General features: G+C 46.6%; 1 protein-coding gene and 1 pseudogene across 2 annotated transcripts in view; both read right to left on the bottom strand.

The window, feature by feature from the left end:
* Positions 1 to 12,081, bottom strand: part of mpzl1l (myelin protein zero-like 1 like) — a 336,259-nt gene that overhangs the window by 47,033 nt on the left and 277,145 nt on the right. The window lies entirely within an intron of this gene.
* LOC143750664 (protein NLRC3-like) overlaps positions 1 to 12,081 on the bottom strand; it is an 89,907-nt pseudogene that overhangs the window by 11,154 nt on the left and 66,672 nt on the right. Inside the window, exon 8 of the transcript XR_013207189.1 lies at positions 5,737 to 5,910. The product of XR_013207189.1 is annotated as a protein NLRC3-like (transcript). The remainder of the gene's footprint in view (positions 1 to 5,736; positions 5,911 to 12,081) is intronic.

Raw genomic sequence — 12,081 nt, forward strand, 5'->3', positions numbered from 1 at the left:
TCCCTGCACACTATGGCGGTGCTGCAGGCATACCAGGCCGACCTGCTGCAGGATCCTGCATACCGCTGAGATCCGGTTCCACACCCAGGCAGGCGGGAGGGCCTGGCCCTTCACGGTCCGAGGACCGTAGACAGGGCCAGAGAGCCAGTGTCGCCTCTCGTGCGGGGCTCCGTGGAGGAACAGGGCGCAGAAGAGGCGTGACTCCCGCAAGAAGAGGGATCTGAGGGAGGTTATCCAGCACAAGCGCACACAGTGTCGCTGATGGATAATCTCCCCGGAGGGCTTCATTAAAAAGAAATCCAGCCCTCTCCTCTCTTCTGACTCCCCAGACGTTCATTACATCAGGCCTGGGGCTGGGCCTATGATAAGAACGATGTTCCAATGGCCCGCCTAGGCTTGGCTAGTAGAAACGCCTCTTTCAGGCATGTAAAGTGGTGGACCCCAGGGTCATAAAGAACTATCTGGCGAGTCTTCACTCCGCACGCCGCAGGTGAGCTGACTGGTCTTTTAAGAGTCATTTTTTTGTGAATTAAAATTCCGAGATGTATCTCTCTACAGACCTCGTTCCCTGTATAGAGCTATGGGGTCATGTCAAGGTAATAAGGTAAGAGAAGTTTCCTGGATCATTAGGGCCCTGAAGTTCCCCGTTAGGTGGCCAGAACGATAACTATGTTAGCCTTCGGGCTGTTAGCCACCTCAGGGTAGAGTAGTTGGTCTCTCTCTTAGAATTTTTTACTTAGAGTGTTGACTGACGCTAGAGCTTCAGATAGATCTTATGTCCGGCCCACGGGTCCGTTGACTTTTTCCTGAGTATTTCGCCCCTTGAGCTCTGTTTGGGTTTCATTAGGCTGAGCGATTCTGCAGCCCTTTGTATGGAATAATACAGACTATATTCTTTAGTAAGGCTGTGGCTCCTCCGAGCCCTCAGATTGATCTATGCTTGCAGGCTGGCCCTCACCAGGGCCACCTCTGTAGCTGGCCTAGGCTGTGCCAGGGATAATAGAGGCGCTCTGCTAAAAAATTTAGCATTTCTTCCTCTGACCCTTCACTTTGTGAATGTTGGTTTCTAGCATCCCTGTATAAACAGCCTCCTCCCGTGGGAGTCGTTAGGCCAAGGCCCGCCCCCTTCTCTGCATTCTGGGGTGACTAGAGTAATGCAGCGTGGTGCAGAGGATGGTTTGTAAGGACATGGTAGGCCTCAAACAGGCCTCCGTGGTATATATGTCTTTATTGAGCAGGGTTAGGCCGTCTTTCGCCTCACGAGGAAGACTGGGTTTCCTGCCCGACCCTGCCATGCAGAACTGGCCTACGGATTTAGGCCGCCAGTTTAGGCTTCACTCACCTCGCTGAGCTACTGCTCGAGCGCTAGGTTGTAGGTGGTTGGCTTTCATTCAAGCCCCACTCCCCTAGGTTGGGCACAGATACATTTCTGTCACCCCTAGAGCCGCTGGCAGGCCCGCACCCTGGTAACCTCAGGGTGAGGTGTGAGTATTCCCCTGTGATACAGGGTAGGTCTGAGCACTTCACTCCCAGTTCTGTTTTATCCTACCTCGCACCACTATGGCTCGGGTCGAGTATGAAGTAAGCTTCACTTCTTCTTTGGTCGAAGTACGCTCCCCTGAAGCCAGAGCATTGCCCTGAGCTGACGCCCATGCATAGATGGTAGGCCCCTGACTAACTGGGGCCTCCGTTGAGGCAGAGTGGCGTATGTTGTACTCCCCTTGTTTTAAGGGTGCTAGCTTTCTTGCGGAGTACACTGCCATGGGCAATGTGATTAGGCACCAGGATGCTGTAGGCGCTGTGTAAACAGTTTTTCTGCCAACGAAGGCTGCGCCATTAGGTAGTAGGCCTCAGCAGGCCTCCTTGATTGGACAGCCCCCCAGAGGGCACTGTAGGCCAGCTCACTTTACGTGGTTGGCCTTGGTGGTTCGGGCAGTTGACTCACTGATGGGTAGTAGGCCTTAAACAGGCCCCCTCGGAGGTGAGTCCCAACATTGTGGGACATACCTTATAGCGCTACTGGAAGCCCATTAGTAAATTATGCTGTGTAGTATGGTTTCCAACAGTGTACTTTATGGCAGAATATGACTTGCTATTAGCTAGTAGGCCCGACCAGGCCTCCCTGATAGGCGAGTCCCCAGCTGACTGGCCTTAGCAGGCCACCTTATACTATCACCCTGACTCAGGGCTCAAAGCTACCAGGGGTTATCAGGTAGTAGGCCACTCAGGCCTCCCTGAAGGTGAATTCCCACTTAAGATGGTTATCAGTTAGTAGGCCTCACCCGGCCACCCTGAAGGCGAATTCCCACTTACGTTGGCTATCAGGTAGTAGGCCTCTCTGGGCCTCCCTGAATGTGAGCTCCCAAATATTGTGGCTGTCAGGTAGTAGGCCTCACCAGGCCTCCCTGAAGGCGAGTTCCCACAGATAGTGGTTACCAGGTAGTAGGCCTCACGAGGCCTCCCTGAAGGTGAGCTCCCCACATACTGTGGTTGTAAGGTAGCAGGCCTCACCGGGCCTCCCTTAAGGTGAGTTCCCACGTACTGTGGTTATCAGGTAGTAGGCCTCTCTTGGCCTCTCTGAAGGTGAGCATCTCACATACTGTGGTTATCAGGTAGTAGGCCTCTCTGGGCCTCCCTGAATGTGAGCTCCCAAATATTGTGGCTGTCAGGTAGTAGGCCTCACCAGGCCTCCCTGAAGGTGAGTTCCCACATGCTGTGATTATCAGGTAGTAGGCTCCTCCAGGCCTCCTTGAATGAGAACGGTCAGGTAGTAGGCCTCACCAGGCCTCCCTGAAGGTGAGTTCCCACAGATAGTGGTTACCAGGTAGTAGGCCTCACCAGGCCTCCCTGAAGGTGAGCTCCCCACATACTGTGGTTGTAAGGTAGCAGGCCTCACCGGGCCTCCCTGAAGGTGAGTTCCCACGTACTATGGTTATCAGGTAGTAGGATTCTCTTGGCCTCTCTGAAGGTGAGCATCTCACATACTGTGGTTATCAGGTAGTAGGCCTCTCTGGGCCTCCCTGAAGGTGAGCACCCCACATACTGTGGTTATCAGGTAGTAGGCCTCACGGGCCTCCCTGAAGGTAAATTCCCACTTACGTTGGCTATCAGGTAGTAGGCCTCTCCGGGCCTCCCTGTAACGTTCCCTAGTGGTGCTGGGTTTATGAAGCTAGTGGTCACTTGCTATCAGTTTCAGCTAGCCTTAATAGGCAGCTGCTGAAGGCGAGCTTGCGCCCTGGCTCGCTAAAGTGTTCATTCTCTGCTATTGGTTCCCTCCCGGAACCTTTTCTGCCTACAGCCTGGTTTGCCTACCAGGCAGACCTTGTGCTCCCCTCACCGAGGGTCTCTATGAGCATGCGGCTTCCTGAGTCTGGTCAGACGGTCGTAGGCCTCTCGTGAGGCCTCCCAGTTAGATCAGCCCTTAGGCCTTCACAGGCCTCCTCAGTGTTTTGAAACACAGACACTGGGTTGATCCATGGATCGAGTAGAGAACTCCCCTCGCTAGCAAGGGTTGAAAAGCACTATGCTGAGTCATACTCTCCGGGATATCCCGTCTCTGAGATCCGGGCCGAGTGGTTCTCTGCCAGCTTCGCAGTCCCTCGGGTTGGATGCCTTACTTAAGGCATTTGTCCAGAGGCTCTGTCTTCAGACAGACAGGATTTGGCCAGACTAAGTGTCTAAGTACTGGCGCCAGGTCAGGCCGTCCTGGTGGCATTTCGGGGTGAGTACGTTCCCCTGAATAGTGACTGGCTGGGGTTCCCTTGGGTTCCCTAGCCACATTCCCTAGAAGGGACCCCTTCTAATTGTAAGCTGAGGTTCCAGGCCCAGAGCCGGCCCAGGTAGACCTTTCATTTCACCATGTTTATGAAGGTTTTTCTGTGAGGCTGTAGCTTGGGCTATGACCGTAGGGAATGCTGTCACTGACAGCCCAGTGTGACCTGAGGGTGAGTGGTTCTAGCGTTTAATTTGAAGTTGCTGGTTCTGACAGTTGTCACTGCCACTTGGCATGCACTCCCCTTAGCATGGCGGCGTTGGTATATCGTTCCCCATAACGTCGTTGACGTATTGTTGAGTTCCCTTCGAAAGGGAACGTCTCAGGTTACGACTGTAACCTATGTTCCCTGAGAACAGGGAACGAGACAATACGTCTCCCTGCCATGCCTCGGGGCTTGCCAACCGTACAGTCCCTTCAGACGATAAGGTGGTTTGTCATGTTTGCAAGGCGCCCTTTTATACTTTCAGGTCGCACGTTAATCATTCACGCCAATGATTCACGGGCTGTCGCCGGTCAATATGATTGACGTGATTTGATAGTGATTTCAGACACCTGTCACGCCTGAGGCGTTCCCCATAACGTCGTTGACGTATTGTCTCGTTCCCTGTTCTCAGGGAACATAGGTTACAGTCGTAACCTGAGACGTTTTCCATGGCATATAATTATTTTTTTATATTGTTTTTTAATTGCAATTGTTAATTAACTTTTTGAACTGTGTTTTAGCTGTGTTGTTTGTTTACCTTTTTCCTTCCATTTGAACTTCCGTTCAGCACTTTTATTGACATTTTTTCTAAACTTATTGAGAGGTATGCATCACCTTTTATGTCAAACTCTAACATTCCAATTAAATTATATTAGAATAACACAGTACTACTGTTACCAGTCAAACAAAAATCATTAAATCAAAATCCATCTTTGCAGTGCAGAAGCGGGATCAATATATTTACACTCCATTTACAATTGCATTAATAAAGCTATGAGATTAGTTTTTTATTCAATATTTAAATATAAAATTATTTCTTATTTTAACATTTTTATTAAAGTATAGGCTTCTTTAAATGTGAAACTAAAACCGCCAGTAGGCGACGTCAAGTCACTGTCTTAAGTGAGTTGAGGGATTTATTTATTCAACCGATTTGTTCAAATGGCTGATTCATTCAGGAAAAGCAAGTGATTGTTCATTGAATCGTTAAAAAGATTAATTCAAAATGCAGATCAGTCAAAAAATCATTGCTGTCTGTTGCATTGAGACTCTGCTACGGTTTCATTTTGAAATTCTCGTCGGCGAAATGAAGGGAAAACAAACAATATTCACAATATTGTGTCTAAAAAGTAACTCACAATGTTAACTTGTTGTTAATTTAACTGTTGTATAAAATAAACATCACATTTGCAATTGTGCACATTAAATCAGCACTCTTGCTCATGTGATATTTTAATAACAACATAATATGATACACAAAAAACTTATTTCGGGACATACCTATAACTGCACACATCACGCATTGAAAGCAAGCATGAGAGACAAAGGCGATGTCAGCTCGCAGTGCCTCGTATATCGTTAAAAAAATGATTACAATATCATCATAGACGATACATATCACACATTCCTAAGCACATAAAGAATGAACTTACAATTTAACTGAGATTTACTAACGTTCTTCTCCCTCCTCTCGCGTGCAGGAGACAGACATAGGCTAATATGCTGCCGCGAATGACTCAAATTGTCACGTGAACAAGCAAAGATAGAATAATAAAAAAGAATATATACGCTAATTAGATAGACGTATCTAAATGCTTTCTTAATTAAAACTAAGTCAAAGTGTCATCAAAAATGTAAGACCTTTCATACGTAAAAATAAGACTTTTAAAGACTTTTTATGGCCTTAAATTTTAAAAATGTAATTTAAGACTTTATAAGGATCTGCGGGGACCCTGCTTTATGGTAGAGATGATCTTACCACAGTGTCTCCAGTTTACAGTGAGGATCCTCCAGTACAGCAGAGAACAGCTTCACTCCTGAGTCTCCTAGTTTATTGTCAGACAGATCCAGAGATCTCAGGTGTGAGGGGTTTGATCTCAGAGCTGAAGCCAGAGCAACACAACCTTCATCTGTGACACCACAATCACTCAACCTGTAGAGAACAATGACACACATTAAGCCTATATCCAGAGATTAACATACCATTTGAATAAATAACGTAATAATTGCCAATATGAAATATATAAAAATAAGCTCATAAGTTCATGTTGTTAAAATACATCAGTAAGGTTTAGGGGATTGAATATACAGTTAGTACAGTATAAAAATCATTATTTCTATGGAAAGTCCCTATAAAACAGAAACCTGTGCGTGTGTGTGTGTGTGTGTGTGTGTGTGTGTATTTGTAAACATTTTAACGAATGTGTGTGTGTGTGTGTGTGTGTGTGTGTGTGTGTGTGTGTGTGTGTGTGTGTGTGTGTATTTGTAAACATTTTAAGAAATGTGTGTGTGTGTGTGTGTGTGTATGTGTAAGGGTGTGTATCCTGGGTGGGCTTTTTTACTTTGTATACTGCGGGTAAGATAGATAGATAGATACATAGATAGACAGATATGCCTAGATACTCTTAATAACTATATTTAAATTATACATTTTATGAAAAAAAAATAATAAATTAATCTATATGTATTTATATATTAACATTTTATAACACACCTCTCCATGACATGACCATTTCTTTTCTACTGTCTACAGTGATAATTTGGAAAGAAAACGGAAGCCTAATGTTACTGTCACATTCACCTCCTTCATCTGTCTTCACTACACTTCCCAGCATTCCCGGTCATCATCACCTGCACCTGCACCTCATCATCCTCATCATGATCACCGTCACCTGTGTCCCATCACCAGCATGGACTATAAAGCACTCACTCTCCCTGCAGTCACGGTCTGGTCTCGTCTATACATGACTCACAGACTCTCCATCTACCAACCTGCTACTTACCTGCTTCCCGATCCATCTATTTCCATCCATCTTCGGTGTGACTGCATTCCATCCATCTACAAGAGAGAAAAGGACATTATCCATTCAGCTAAGCCTGTTTCATGTTTCAACTCATTTGATCCTTACCTGTTATCTCCGACTGAATCACCATCTGCACAATAAACTTTATAAAACTTACCATCCAGTCTGTTCCTTCTGTGAGCCCTGACAGAAGACCAGACCACCCTAAAATGGACTATAGGGTCAGTATTGTCGTCCAGGCCGAGGAGAGCCAAAATCTCCCAGCTTTTGCCCATGGACGTTCGTTTGAGGGAACCCGTCTGGCCAGATTTCGCTGGACCCGTGGAGGCCGCAGTAGAGGCGGTGGTCGAGAGGAGTCCCGACACCACTCTCCACCCTGGCCCTTCTTTGATCCTGGGTGGGTGACATCCAGTCCAGCCAAGCCTTCACTGCTGGTTCCGTCCAGCACAAAACCCTCTTCACCGCTGGTTCCGTCCAGCAGCAAGCCCTCTTCTCCGCTGGTTCCGTCCAGCACCAAGCCCTCTTCACCGCTGGTTCCGTCCAGCACCAAGCCCTCTTCTCCGCTGGTTCCGTCCAGCACCAAGCCCTCTTCTCCGCTGGTTCCGTCCAGCACCAAGCCCTCTTCGCCGCTGGTTCTGTCCAGCCAATCCGAGCCAGTGTCTGCTGTTCGTGAGCCGGAGCCAGTGTCTGCTGTTCCTGAGCCGGAGCGAGTGTCTGCTGTTCCCGAGCCGGAGCCGGTTTCTGTGTTTGTGTCTGTCTTTGTGGCCGTTATTGTTCTAGTGGCTGCTGAGCCTGAGCCGGTGTCTGTTCCTGAGCCGGTGTCTGTTCCTGAGCCGGCGTCTGTTCCTGAGCCGGCGTCTGTTCCTGAGCCGGCGTCTGTTCCTGAGCCGGCGTCTGTTCCTGAGCCGGCGTCTGTTCCTGAGCCGGCGTCTGTTCCTGAGCCGGCGTCTGTTCCTGAGCCGGCGTCTGTTCCTGAGCCGGCGTCTGTTCCTGAGCCGGCGTCTGTTCCTGAGCCTGTCCTTCTCCCCAAGAAAATTTTGGGGGGGGGCTATACGCCTTCGCCGTGGCCGGCCAAAGACCCACAGAGGCCTGAAAAAAGACCACCACGGCCACCCGAAGGGTCCTCACCGCCACGGCAGCCCGAAGGGTCCTCACCACCATGGCCACCTGAAGGGTCCTCACCACCATGGCCACCCGAAGGGTCCTCGCCACCATGGCCACCCGAAGGGTCTTCACCACCATGGTCGCCCGAAGGGTCTTCACCGCCGTGGCCGCCTGAAGGGTCTTCACGGCCGTGGCCGCCCGAAGGGTCCTCCTCCGCCGTGGTCGCCTGAAGGTCCTACTGCTCCGCCGTGGTTACGCCCACAGCCTGCTTCGCCCTGGACGCCCGAGGGTCCAACAGCTCCGCCCCGGATGCCCGAGGGTTCGTCTGCTCCGCCGTGGCCATGCCCACGTCCTGCTCCGCCCTGGCCGCCTGCTCGTCCTGCTCTGCCCAGGCCGCCTGCAAGTCCTGCTCCGCCATGGCCGCCTGGACCATCCTGGAGTCCGTCCAGTTGCACCCGGTCCACCTTCCCGTCACGGACTCCAGGATGCCCACCCCCCCTCCCGTTTTCTGCTTTGTATGGCGCGGGTCGCGCCTAGCGGGAGGAGGGAGTTATGTCACATTCACCTCCTTCATCTGTGTCTTCACCTCCTTCATCTGTCTTCACTACACTTCCCAGCATTTCCGGTCATCATCACCTGCACCTGCACCTCATCGACTATAAAGCACTCACTCTCCCTGCAGTCACGGTCTGGTCTCGTCTATACATGACTCACAGACTCTCCATCTACCAACCTGCTACTTACCTGCTTCCCGATCCATCTGTTTCCATCCATCTTCGGTGTGACTGCATTCCATCCATCTACAAGAGAGAGAAGGACATTATCCATTCAGCTAAGCCTGTTTCATGTTTCAACTCATTTGATCCTAACCTGTTATCTCCGACTGAATCACCATCTGCACAATAAACTTTATAAAACTTACCATCCAGTCTGTTCCTTCTGCGAGCCCTGACAGTTACTATAGCAATGAAAGCAACTTGGATTGTGTGGAAAGGGACAATTAAATAATTCCATTGCACTACTTTTCCATCGTTTTTAATGTAAACATCACCCTAGATGTGATTGACTGTTGCGCGCTCATCTCGCTTCCATACTTTTGCAGAGCATCGTGCATGATGCGGGTTTCTTAATGGCACTCAAGTTAAAATAACTTTTAAAAAACGCATCTCTAGACCTGCACTGACATGCATCTCGCATTTTAACCGCAAAAACGCGTCATATGTCGATTGCCCCTAACTGATTAAAAGATAAACAGCACATGCTTATTTCAGTGCTGTTATTTAAGCAGACAGTTTGCCTCGTTCATTCAGTTTAACAGCATTAACAGCAAGCCAAATAGGGCAAGGTTTCAACTAGACTATAAACCTTAAGGAGCCCAGCCCCTTTTCAGCGCTGCGCTCGTTGGCTTTTGTCTTCCGGTCTGTATTTTCACAGTGATCTTGCATATTTATGAATGAACGGCTCGTTTAAAATCTTCCTGGTCTACTGACATTTGTTAAGACATCTGCTTTAAACATTACAATCCTCATGATAACTTTTGTTAACTTTACAATAAGTAAATCCACTTCACCAGCTAATTACTCATTGACAGAAGTTCAAAGACAATATTCTAAAGATGCTGCGCGCTTGTTTCTCTGGCCCATAAGGTCTATACATATGCATTTTAAACACAAGTGTTCTAGCTAATTTCATCTTGGTATGAATCAAAAACCAAACCAAGGCTGTATATTAAGATTTAGGCTACAAGTATGAAGATACATAATCACGAAGATACAACTCCTCGTAATTCACACCTTGATAGTAGGGGTGTGACGAGACGCTTATCTCACGAGACGAGACTAGACACGAGATTGGGTTCCCGAGAACGAGACAAGATTTTTGCACAATTTTTCAGAAATCCTCAATTGACAAAATTCATGACTGGAAAAATAGTATGCAGGTGCATTTTGCAATGTTTAACTAATAATCTTCTAATGCATGTCATTTCAGGTCTACTTTATGAGTATGAATTATCAAATGCATTGAAAGAAAACAATATACAAGCACTGTAAAAGGTTTTTATTGACTGGCTTTTCTCCTGTATGATTTCACATTAGTCTCTTCAGACCTTACTGTACATTTAAGAGCTTTCAGAACTTCTGATTGAGGCTGTGTGTGACCTCCTAACTGTACTCCTTGAAGTCTTAAGTGCAAACAATAAATGCAAGTGCAACCATAATCAAAGTTAGCACACAGACTCTTTATAATTGTTTTGAAATTGCTGTTTTATTTTGCACCGGCAGTTATAGGGTTAATGCGGTGAGTTTGGAAAAGGCCGGGTAGAGAGAAACGAGGCTGGTGTGTTTGACTCTACAGTTGTTCTTGCGTTCCGATTATAAGTTCAGAAACGGAGCCTCTTGTCTGTTGTCCTGAAGACATTACAGCACTTGTGGTCATGACTCAAACCAGTGCAATCTTTGGATGTCCAGTAGGGGTGTGACAACTTAGAAGTTAGGGAGCTTGTGTTTAACTTTCACTTTCAAATTCGTGATCGCGCATACTCTGTGTATAGGGAGCATTCTACAAGATTGATCCTTACCTGTTATCTCCGACTGAATCACCATCTGCACAATAAACTTTATAAAACTTACCATCCAGTCTGTTCCTTCTGTGAGCCCTGACAGTTACTATAGCAATGAAAGCAACTTGGATTGTGTGGAAAGGGGCAATTAAATAATTCCATTGCACTACTTTTCCATCGTTTTTAATGTAAACATCACCCTAGATGTGATTGACTGTTGCGCGCTCATCTCGCTTCCATACTTTTGCAGAGTATCATGTATGATGCGGGTTTCTTAATGGCACTCAAGTTAAAATAACTTTTAAAAAACGCATCTCTAGACCTGCACTGACATGCATCTCGCATTTTAACCGCAAAAACGCGTCATATGTCGATGGCCCCTAACTGATTAAAAGATAAACAGCACATGCTTATTTCAGTGCTGTTATTTAAGCAGACAGTTTGCCTCGTTCATTCAGTTTAACAGCATTAACAGCAAGCCAAATAGGGCAAGGTTTCAACTAGACTATAAACCTTAAGGAGCCCAGCCCCTTTTCAGCGCTGCGCTCGTTGTCTTTTGTCTTCCGGTCTGTATTTTCACAGTGATCTTGCATATTTATGAATGAACGGCTCGTTTAAAATCTTCCTGGTCTACTGACATTTGTTAAGACATCTGCTTTAAACATTACAATCCTCATGATAACTTTTGTTAACTTTACAATAAGTAAATCCACTTCACCAGCTAATTACTCATTGACAGAAGTTCAAAGACAATATTCTAAAGATGCTGCGCGCTTGTTTCTCTGGCCCATAAGGTCTATACATATGCATTTTAAACGCAAGTGTTCTAGCTAATTTCATCTTGGTATGAATCAAAAATCAAACCAAGGCTGTATATTAAGATTTAGGCTACAAGTAAGTATGAAGATACATATTCACGAAGATACAACTCCTCGTAATTCACACCTTGATAGTAGGCGTGTGACGAGACGCTTATCTCACGAGACGAGACTAGACACGAGATTGGGTTCACTTTATAAGACGGAGCGTGCATTCTACAAGATAAGACATTTATCAGACGTTTAGTCTATGTTGCGCAACGAATCCTCCGGCATCTTCACGCGATCAGTGAACTGTGATTCGTGCTGCACTGATTGCAACGGCAGCTCGTGCTGATGAGCAGAGCAGACTTTTACATTAGTTTATAATGTTTTTTTTTTTTTTTTAAACTTCAAAACGATAGTTTAAGCGAATGTGAGTGTAGCGGTGGAATATTCTATGGCAATCTCATCCTCACGCTCAGTCATGGCGATATCGCGAGACAGCTTTCCACTCGACGGGAAATCTCAGAACATTTTAGTCTCGCGAGATCTCATCACACCCCTACTTGATAGCACACCATTTTTTTTAAATTACCATAGAAGTACTGGGATAAAAGTTTAAAGTTCAAATATAAACACTGGTGTCTACGGTAGTGATCACAATAGAGTAAATCAGCTTTTGATAGAAACTTGGCACTAAAAATAATGCATTTATCAATTACATTGTTTTGGCACTAGGTGGTGACAAGTGACTGTTAAAACGTATTTGTTATTGAATTATTTATTCAAGAGAATGTAGTATTGTATGATGATTCTGAAATAAAACTCAGAAAGAT

Source organism: Siphateles boraxobius, unplaced genomic scaffold, assembly GCF_051911475.1.
Source record: "Siphateles boraxobius isolate OS27281-9 unplaced genomic scaffold, OSU_SipBor_1 25, whole genome shotgun sequence".
Lineage (NCBI taxonomy): Eukaryota > Metazoa > Chordata > Actinopteri > Cypriniformes > Leuciscidae > Siphateles > Siphateles boraxobius.